This window comes from Eriocheir sinensis, chromosome 52 (assembly GCF_024679095.1).
Source record: "Eriocheir sinensis breed Jianghai 21 chromosome 52, ASM2467909v1, whole genome shotgun sequence".
Taxonomy (NCBI): Eukaryota; Metazoa; Arthropoda; class Malacostraca; order Decapoda; family Varunidae; genus Eriocheir; species Eriocheir sinensis.
In genome coordinates this window covers 4,586,505-4,596,504 of record NC_066560.1, presented here as the reverse complement: position 1 = coordinate 4,596,504, position 10,000 = coordinate 4,586,505, and the positions used below count along the sequence as shown (strand labels likewise).

The 10,000-nt window shown below is 42.0% G+C and overlaps 1 protein-coding gene across 4 annotated transcripts in view; it reads left to right on the top strand.

Moving 5' to 3' along the window:
* The window catches only part of LOC126982928 (uncharacterized), a 44,815-nt gene that overhangs the window by 14,381 nt on the left and 20,434 nt on the right, over window positions 1-10,000 (top strand). The gene's annotated exons all lie outside the window — the stretch shown is intronic.

Genomic DNA, 10,000 nt, shown 5'->3' with positions numbered 1-10,000 from the left:
AGAACTTGTATGGTAATAGGTAGTAGTAGTAGTAGTAGTAGTAGTAGTAGTAGTAGTAGTAGTAGTAGTAGTAGTAGTAGCAGAGGCAATAGTAGTAGTGCAGATGACCAATTAACTAGTAACCTGAAAATGTGACCAATGTAATAGTAGTAGTAGTAGTAGTAGTAATAGTAGTAGTAGTAGTGGTAGCAGTAGTAGTAGTAATAGTCGTTGTGTGATTAGCCTGGAAACGTGACCACTGGCTTACCTTGTCCACCTGTTTGTTTGCCCTCGTGTGTGTGTGTGTGTGTGTGTGTGTGTGTGTGTGTGTGTGTATTTTAGAGACAGCCAGGTGGGGTACAAGTGAACAGCTGGCATCTCTCCCTCCTCCCCCTCCACCTCCATCTCCTCCTCCTCCTTTCCTCCTCCTCCTCCTTTTCCTCCTTCATCTCCACTCTTCATCTCAGCATTTCATCCCCTTCATCTCCTTTTCTTCTCCTTCCTTGCTTCTTCCACCTGTTACTCTTCCTCCTCCTCCTCCTCCTCCTCCTCCTCCTCCTCTCCCGTGACCTTCCTACAACCTCCCATTTCTCCATCCACCTGTCCCATCACTTTTCCTTCATTCTCTCCCTACCTATCCCTCCCCAGCCTCCCTCCCTCTCTCCCGCTCTCTCCACCTGCCTCATTATGTCTCTTCTCCCCTCCCCCTTTTTTTTTCCTACCTTTCCTCCTCCACATCTCTCAATCCCCCCCTCTCTCTTTCTCTCCCTCCCTCCCTTTACTTGCTTAAACTAGTCTGAACATATTTGCCTCAAGCTTATATTTTGGTTTTGATAGAGTAGTAGTAGTAGTAGAAGTAGTAGTAGTAGTAGGTATGGTAGTGGAAATCTGTCTGTCTATCTATCCATCCATTTGTCTATCATTATTGTCTAGCCATTTATCTATCTATTCTGCATCCATTTATCTATCTACTCATCATGTACCCATCTGAGTATTTCTCTTTCCTTCTGTCTATATATGTCTGTTTATCCTGTCTGTCTGTGTATCTGTTTATCCTATTTCTCCTTTTTCCCTATTTACTTTCGTGTCTCCTTCTAACTCTCTTCTCTCTATCCTATCTCTCCTTCTTCCTCTTTATTCTCTGTTTATCCTGTCTGTCTGTGTATCTGTTTATCCTATTTCTCCTTTTTCCCTATTTACTTTCGTGTCTCCTAACTCTCTTCTCTCTGTCCTATCTCTCCTTCTTCCTCTTTATTCTCTGTTTATCCTGTCTGTCTGTGTATCTGTTTATCCTATTTCTCCTTTTTCCCTATTTACTTTCGTGTCTCCTAACTCTCTTTTCTCTATCCTATCTCTCCTTTTGCCTCTATTCTCGTGTGTCTCCTATCTATCTGTTTATCCTATTTCTCCTTTTTCCCTATTTACTTTCGTGTCTCCTAACTCTCTTCTCTCTATCCTGTCTCTCCTTTTGCCTCTATTCTCGTGTGTCTCCTATCTATCCGTTTATCCTGTGTCTCCTTCACCTTGTTTATTATCGTGTCTCCTTCACCTTGTTTATCCACGTCTCTCTCCTGTCTCTCATCTGTTTAGACACAAAAGTCAGTTAATGAAGAAGACTGCGAGTAATTATTCAGGAGAGGGCAGCCGCGGGGGTCCTAATTCAATATTCAACGATGGTAGTAGTAGTAGTAGTAGTAGTAGTAGTAGTAGTAGGAGGAGGAGGAGGAGGGGGGGGAGATGTATTTTTCCGTCTTTTTTTTTCAACGTCATATTTTCCTTGTCATGTTGTTGTCACTGTTATTAGTATTAGTATTGTTATTGCTGTTGTTATTGTCATTATTTGTGGAGGAAAGATTAAAAGAAAGTAGGGAAAAAAAGAGGAACAGAGAAAGAAAGGAAGGGTAAGAGATGTAAAGAGAAGAGAAGGTTGAAGAAGAGGGGAAGAAGGCATAGAAGGGAAGAACTGAGATAAGACAGATTGGAAGGGGAAGAGCGGAGGAGGAGGGGGAGGAGGAGGAGTGTTGCCCGCATGTGTCAAGCTATATATATATCTCCAAGCACGGGAGGAGGAAGAAGAGGAGGAGGAGAAGGAGGAAGAGTAAGAGGAGGAGGAGGAGTGATTTTTTTTCTTCTGTGTGTGTACTACATTGTTTTGCCCCCCCTCTCTCTCTCTCTCTCTCTCTCTCTCTCTCTCTCTCTCTCTCTCTCTCTCTCTCTCTCTCTCTCTCTCTCTCTCTCTCTCTCTCTCTCTCTCTCTCTCTCTGCGTTTCTGTGCTTTTGTTTTGTTTTTTGTTGTATTTTACTTTAATTTTTACTTTTCTCTTTTTGTTTGTTTGTTTCGTAGAGTAATGGAAAAGTAGGGAGGAAAACACCCGGATGCTACCCCCCCCACCCCCCCCCGAAACAAGTAATAATGAAAGCAACGGAAAATAAAGGAAATGAGAAAAAGTAAGTTGTGAAAAGGATGCTAAACAACTATATTTTTTTTTATAGCAGCGAAGGCATTGATGAATAAATAATGTAAGGCATCGCTGGATTTTTGAGCCTGCATATGTTATACTTTGTGTCCGTGTATGTTATATTTTAGCGCCAGACCAAGTGAACAGTATTAAAGCACACCTGGAGGAAGGGAAGAGGTTTAAATTAATAAGAAGTTTAACGTCGCCATCCCGGGACACCTGTGCATTGACATTACGGGAGTGGAGGCCTGGGAAGGTGTGGCAGCTCCAGACGAGGTTAAAGAGAGACACTTGCAGCAGAGACGCGGCAACGTGAGGAACTTGGGTCACGGTCGTGGTGTGGAGTGAGGAGTTGTGAGGAGCTGGTGTGTGGGTATTGGTTAGGACTTAGGGGTATGGATGCTATCGATGCTGTTTTTTTCTATTATTTTATTTTATTTTATTTTTTTCTGAATGTGGCCAGTCTCACAGTTCCCCATGATCGGTAAGTAAGCTCCCAAACCAGTACCAGAGCCTTCGAAATTTCCTTGTATAGTGTCTGGTGTTTATATTTAAGTTCACAAATTTTATGAAACTATACAGGAAAAGTCTTGTGTATTTAGTGTGGCATCGAAGACCTCCCCATTTTGGATTATATGGGGTTCTGTAGTTTGGTTCGGGCTGTTACGAAGACACTGTGTTGGACTGTGAAATCGGCTCTTAGGCATGGCGTGTGAGAGAGAGGGTGTACTCTTGCGTGTAGTAATGGCGGAGTGAAGTGTGGAGATGTTTTGTATTCGATGGAGGAATGAAGTGTGGAGATGTTTTGTATTTTGTGAATGTAAGAGAGGGGGAGGAACAAGATTTACGCGTATTGTGGAGACGGGAAATGGAGGGAGAAGGAAAAAAGAGAAAAGGAAGGAAGAGCAGAGAAGGGGGAAGAAAAGTGAATGGAGAAAGAGGCAGAAAAGATGAAGAAAAGTGTATGGAGGGAGAGAGAAAAAAGAGAAGAGGAAGGGAGAGGCAGAAAAGGGAATGGAGAAAGGAAAAAAAACGAGGAAAGGAAGGGAGACCAGAGAAGGGAGAAGAAAAGGGAATGGAGAGAGAGGCAGAAAAGATGAGGAAAAGTGTATGGAGAGAGAGGCAGAAAAGATGAAGAAAAGTGAATTAAGAGAGAGGGAAAAAAAGAGAAAAGGAAGGGAGAGCAGAGAAGGGGCGAAGAAAAGTGAATGGAGAGAGAGGAAAAGAGGAAAGGAAGGGAGAGACAGAAAAGGGAGAAGAAAAGTGAATGGAGAGAGAGGAAAAGAGGAAAGGAAGGGAGAGACAGAAAAGGGGGAAGAAAAGTGAATGGAGAGAGAGGGAGAAAGAGGAAAGGAAGGGAGAGACAGAAAAGGGGGAAGAAAAGTGAATGGAGAGAAAAAAAAGGAAGGAAGGAAGGGAGAGGGAGAAAAGGGTATGGAGAAAGAAAAAAAAAGAGGAAAGGAAGGGAGATGAGAAAGGAGGAGAAAAGAACAGAAGAGGAAAACAGAGAATAGTGAATAAGATGAAGATGACACAGTTTAAATATTTTCCCTGATTTTCTTTTATTTCTACTTTTCCACGCGTCTCATTCATATTTTTTATCCTTTTCTCTTATTCCACTCCTTTACTTTTTTCCTCTTTATTCCGTTTTTTACTGTATTCATTCACTTCATTTTTCATTTATTTTATCCCCTTACTCTACCTCCCTTTTTATCAGTTTTCCTTTATTCCATTCCCCTCCTTTCATCCCCTTTATTTCACCTCCTTCCTCCATTTCCCTCTTGTTTTCCACTTCCTTATTTTCATTCATCATTTTTTTATTTCCTTGCTCTGTCTTTCGTTATATTTTCCCAGCATCTGTTTTTTTTCTTTTTTTCTCTTTTTTTATCCTCGTTTTGTCTCGCTTCCATTCCCTTTTCTCCATTTCCCCGTTTTCCCATTTCTCTATTTTCTTTCATCTTTTTTTATTTCTTCGATTTGTCTTCTGTTTATTTTCCCCAGTCTGTATTTTTCCTTGGTTTTTTTTTCATTTCTTACTCCATCTCATTTCCTTCATCCCCTTCACTTCTTTCCCTTAACTCCTTTCCACTTTTGTCATCCCCCTTTCCCCATTTTCCTTTTATTTTCCATTTCTTTGTTTTCATTCATAACTTTTTACTTCCTTGATTTTCTTTCCATTATATTTTCCAAGTCTGTTTTTTTTTCCCTTTTTTCATCCTCGTATTGTCTCGCTGTGGCATCCCCCTTCCTCCATTTTCCCTTTTTATCCATTTCTTTGTTTTCATTCATTCATTTATTTCCTTGATTTGACTTCCATTATATTTTCTCAGTCTTTGTTTATTTTTTCCTTTTTTTATCCCCGTATTTTCACTATATTATCCCCTTCCCCCTTCCTCCATTTCTTTATTTTCATTCGTCTCTTTTATTTCCCTGATTTCCCTTCCATTACATTTTCCTAGTCTTTGTTTTGTTTGTTTTTTCCCCTCTTGCTTTTTCTTCCTCGTATTGTCTCGCTCGCTCGGTCTCGGCCTCCTCCTCCTCATCAGTCATTGGCGGAGGTGCTCAGCCAATCACAGAGCAGAACGCGCGTGACGTCAGAATATGTTATTTATTTACATTATTTCTTTTTTTTGCGCTCTCATAGGCGGATCGGGGAAGGCAAACATTGACTATTACCAGGCCTCCAGCGGTGTGTGTGTGTGTGTGTGTGTGTGTGTGTGTGTGTGTGTGTGTGTGTGTGTGTGTGCGTGTGTGTGTGCGTGTGTGTGTGTGTGTGGAGGGGGTGGGTGGGAAGGGGAACAGGGGGGAGGAGGGGGGGAGGGAGAAAGAAAGAAAGGGGAGGAAGAAAGAGGTTGATACTGGATTGCGTGCGTGTGTGTGTGTGTGTGTGTGTGTGTGTGTGTGTGTGTTAATAAGCAGGACGCACATGAAGGTGAGGTGAGCATGACCAGGTTGTTAATTAAGAGAAAACGAAAGAAAAATAGGAAAAAAAAACAGCAATTCATTTTTTTAAATTCTAACTCGACCCTAAAAATAATTCCTTCATGAGATCAGCGTTCGAACCCTCCTGGAATGGAAACGAACACACGAACGAACGAACCACTGACATCACCCTTGTAACCTTGTCCTTGGCGGCTAGTGAAGAAGAAGAGGAGGAGGAGGGGGAAGAGGAGGAGGAGAAAAGGGGTAAAGGTGAGGGAGGAAAGGTGATGGTGGTGAGGGTGGAAGGGGGGAGGGGAGGGGATGAAGGAGTGGTTCGTGGTCATCATAGGAAGCTTAGTCATCGCTAGAGAATGGTCGTAGTAGTAGTAGTAGTAGTAGTAGTAGTAGTAGTAGAAGTGGTAGTAGTCATGGAGGCAGGATGGGAGGAGAGGCCGAGGAGCAGAAAAAGTGAGGTCATTCTGGTCGGGCGGCGGCCATACTGGTGCTCTTGCTCTTGCTGTACAGGTGACCCGTTGGAAAGTCAGGCCTCCATATCGGCACAACCTGTAAAAATAAAAACTGGTATTGGCAGAAATCAGGTGACAGCCGCCAGCCCTGACCTCACTATAGTCCGGCAAATCTTAAGTGGCGGCTCTGACGTAGACAGCCCGCTAGACACTGGTGCTATGTCTCCAACTGACCTCGTACACCGTGCCTCTCACACCCTTCTCTCTCTCTCTCTCCCCATGTCTCTCTCTTTCTCTCTTACTCTAGTATAAAAACAAATATGTTTTTTATGATTGATTCTCTATCTGTGAGTGAATACAAAGAAATTTGAACAACACTTGGCAGCGTTGCCACCGCGGCGTTGTCAGCTCAACTCAACCCAACACACCGCAGTTGCCAGTTGCTCTGCCTGCTTTAATTATCGCATTTCTGCTATTTTTTGATGTGTGTCTGCCATCTGCCATACAATGTCAGCTATATGGCATAATTATGATAAAATATGGAGACTGTACCTGTATATGGAATGCCAGGACCGTCAAGCAAATTCTGATGTGAGTCATGCAGGTGAATGGTGAGGTTCCGCTGGGGATGGCCAGGGAGTGGGGAAGGAGTGGTCGCTAAGAACAATAAAATATTACACTTTGACCTTATTTCCACACCACCCAAGGGGTAAAGAGTCTTGGTGCGTTGTTTTTATAGAGGTTTATTATTATTATTATTATTATTATTATTATTATTATTATTATTATTATTATTATTATTATTATTATTATTATTATTATGCATTGTCGTGCACCATACTCCCCGAATCGAGTATACCCCCACTTTTCTCGCACACACACACACACACACACACACAGAGAGAGAGAAGGGTGTGAGAGACACGGTGTGCGAGGTCAGTTGGAGATGTGGCAACAGTGTCTAGCGGGCTGTCTACGTCAGAGCCGCCACTTAAGATTTGCCGGACTATATACACTATTGACCCAACCCTGGCTGCTCTCTTCATTCATTCATTCATTCATTCATTCAGCGTACAATGAGAAGAAAAAAAATGAAGAGAGATCCATGCTGCCGCGCCGCTACTGGTTGCACAACAAGACTGGTTGGGGAAAGTAACACATGTGGGAGGATGCAATAAGAGTCCCACAGTTAGACATCTTTCTGCTGCCTATAATAAGTTACTGGTACATAATGATAAGATAGATAATGCGAATGGTAACTGCTTCCCCCCCACCCGCCCCCACCCCCACCCCACCCGCGGAATCGGTGCCAAGGTTGTACCCGCCCAGAGTAACGATTCACCTCTTTCCCTCAACTCCATTCACTTTTTTCATCCCCCTTCCTCCATTTTCCCTTTATTTTCCATTTCCTTGTTTTCATTCATTCTTTTATTTCCTTGATTTGCCTTCCATTATATTTTTCCAGTCTTTGTTTTTTGTTTTGTTTTTCATTATTTCATCCCCCTTCCTCTATTTTCCCTTTATTTTCCATTTCCTTGTTTTCATTCATTCTTTTATTTTCTTGATTTGCCTTCCATTATATTTTTCCAGTCTTTGTTTTTCTTTTGTTTTTCATTTTTTTTCATCCTCGAATTGTCTCGCTGTTCCATCCCCCTTCCTCCATTTCTTCTCTAAATATTATAAACACTTCTCTTGTGAAAAGCACAGTTAAACGTGAAGCAACTTAAGTACATGCAGACAGTACAGAGGAAAATAATTACGTGTGTACAGTCGGCTATAGAGAGTTGTGACACACTGTCCAGTAAGTTTCGTTCAGAAAGCGACATCTGGCAACCCCTCCACGCGACATGAAAATTATTATATCCTATCGAAATCGTAGTGTTGTGGTGATCGGTGGTCACAGGTGCACTCTACATAATTTTAAGATAGATATTTATCAAAAGTGCCCGTCGCTAACGCTTAATAAATATTTTTTCTTTAGGCTGTCGTTACATTTTGACACGAGCTTTTAGTTTCGTTCAAATTTAGTCAAGAGCAATTCTAAGTTGTTTATCAAACTATGATACATTTAAAAATATACTGCACTTATTAAGGGAGATTGTTATGCCTTTTGACTTAAAAAATAAATCCCTGACAGCCAAGATCATGTTCTTTATTAAAAAAATATATATACGTAATAATAGGCTATAAACGTTCACATGATGGCGTCGTCGACCGCGGGCTTTTCTACCCTCGCACTCAACACACACACACACACACACACACACACGTATTTAGATATTACGTAATCTTCACGGAGAAATGATTTTAGACTTTTGATGATCTGAATTGTCTTTGAGGCTTTATAGTGACCGGGATTAAGGTTGCGAGTTAAACAGACCCTCAAGCCTATTTGCTGTTTGATGGTAATGAGCATTAGTCACTGCCTGCCCCTGTGAAGGACAGCATTGCACGCGGTATTTTCAAAGTTTAATAAGAAAAAGGGTTTCAGACTGTTCGTGATGTTTTACCTCGTCATCATCATCATCATCATGTAGAAGACATTCGTTATCGCATTTCTAAATTGAATTCATGTAATCTGGTATATTTCTAACCACATTATATTATAATATAATATAATATTATACAATATTATAATTTCACGGTCACACACACACTGTACACACTGATACGCGTCACTAACATCACCAGTGAATGCGCCACCGTGGTATAGTTGCCATATACCGCCACCAGGCTAAACATTCTGAAAACTAGGGATGGGCAAGTACCGTTAATTTGAGTACCGGTAGTACCGGTACCGAAAACTCAAGTACCGTTAGTACCGGTACCGGTACCGGTACCCGAAGGAGTTTTTCTTTTCTTAATGACTGATGAAATTCCCAAATAAATTTCCTGTAAAGAAAACTCTCTCTCCTTCAACTTAATATCAACTAGAGTAGAAATGCAACGTTTAGGAGCCTTCTGATTAATGTAAAATCACTTAGGTTTAAGGACAGACCACCTAGTCTGGACCATGGGGTCTGTGTGGTCTGATTTTCTATGTAAATCTCTCTCTCTCTCTCTCTCTCTCTCTCTCTCTCTCTCTCTCTCTCTCTCTCTCTCTCTCTCTCTCTCTCTCTCTCTCTCTCTCTCTCTCTCTCTCTCTCTCTCTCTGAATGAAGTGAATATTTATTTTTTCGATAAAAAATAGCATATATAGTTATTATGGATGTACTCGATCATAGTCTAATAACAATAACAATATATATTAGCGTTTTCTAAAGACTCGTGGGCCTCACTAACTTTTAACCCAAGACTTCGTTTTCTTTTTACTTGCCACTGTTAAATTCGTATGACTCGTTAACTTTTAGAGAGAGAGAGAGAGAGAGAGAGCTACAGATAGTAAGTGGATATCTCGGTGATATGGGTAGTGGGTACTCGATCATAGTCTAATAACAATAACAATATTTATTAGCAACCTAAAAAAGAAAAAGAATCGGACATGAAGAATTATCCAGTAACTCCAATAAATAAATAAAATAATAAAATAATGGAAACGGGAGCTGTGATGGAAACGGAAAGCAGGACAAAATGGTGGGAACTTGGGGAGACGGTCAGCGGGGCAGTGACTCAGCGTCTACACACAGGGCCCATACCACATGGAGGCGGGCGAGCGCCGAGCGTCACTAAGATCCAAACGGTACCGGTACTAGCGGCAATGCGCAGTGCCGAGTGATCATGAGGCTTCCCGGAACCCAAGTGATCATGAGGCTTCGCGGTACCTGGTACCGGTACCGGGTACAGCGAGGAATCGATTCTTCGCGTTACCTGGTACCGGTAGCTGGTATCGGTACTGGTACCACGAAGCCTCATGATCACTCGGGTTCCGGGAAGCTTAATGATCACTCGGCACTGCGCATTGCCGTCTGCAACGTGGCAACATGGGAAAAAAAAATCGCTGCCACATGTTAGAATTTATACACAAATCCTTGTTAATATCCATCACATCGATGTACTATGTAGCTTCCTTTACTATATAGAATATATAAAATATCGCTTTCAAATAGCACATGGATGGGAAATACTTATAGCACCGGTACCGTTTGGATCTTAGTGACGCTCGGCGCTCGCCCGCCTCCATGTGGTATGGGCCCTGTGTGTAGACGCTGAGTCACTGCCCATTGACCGTCTCCC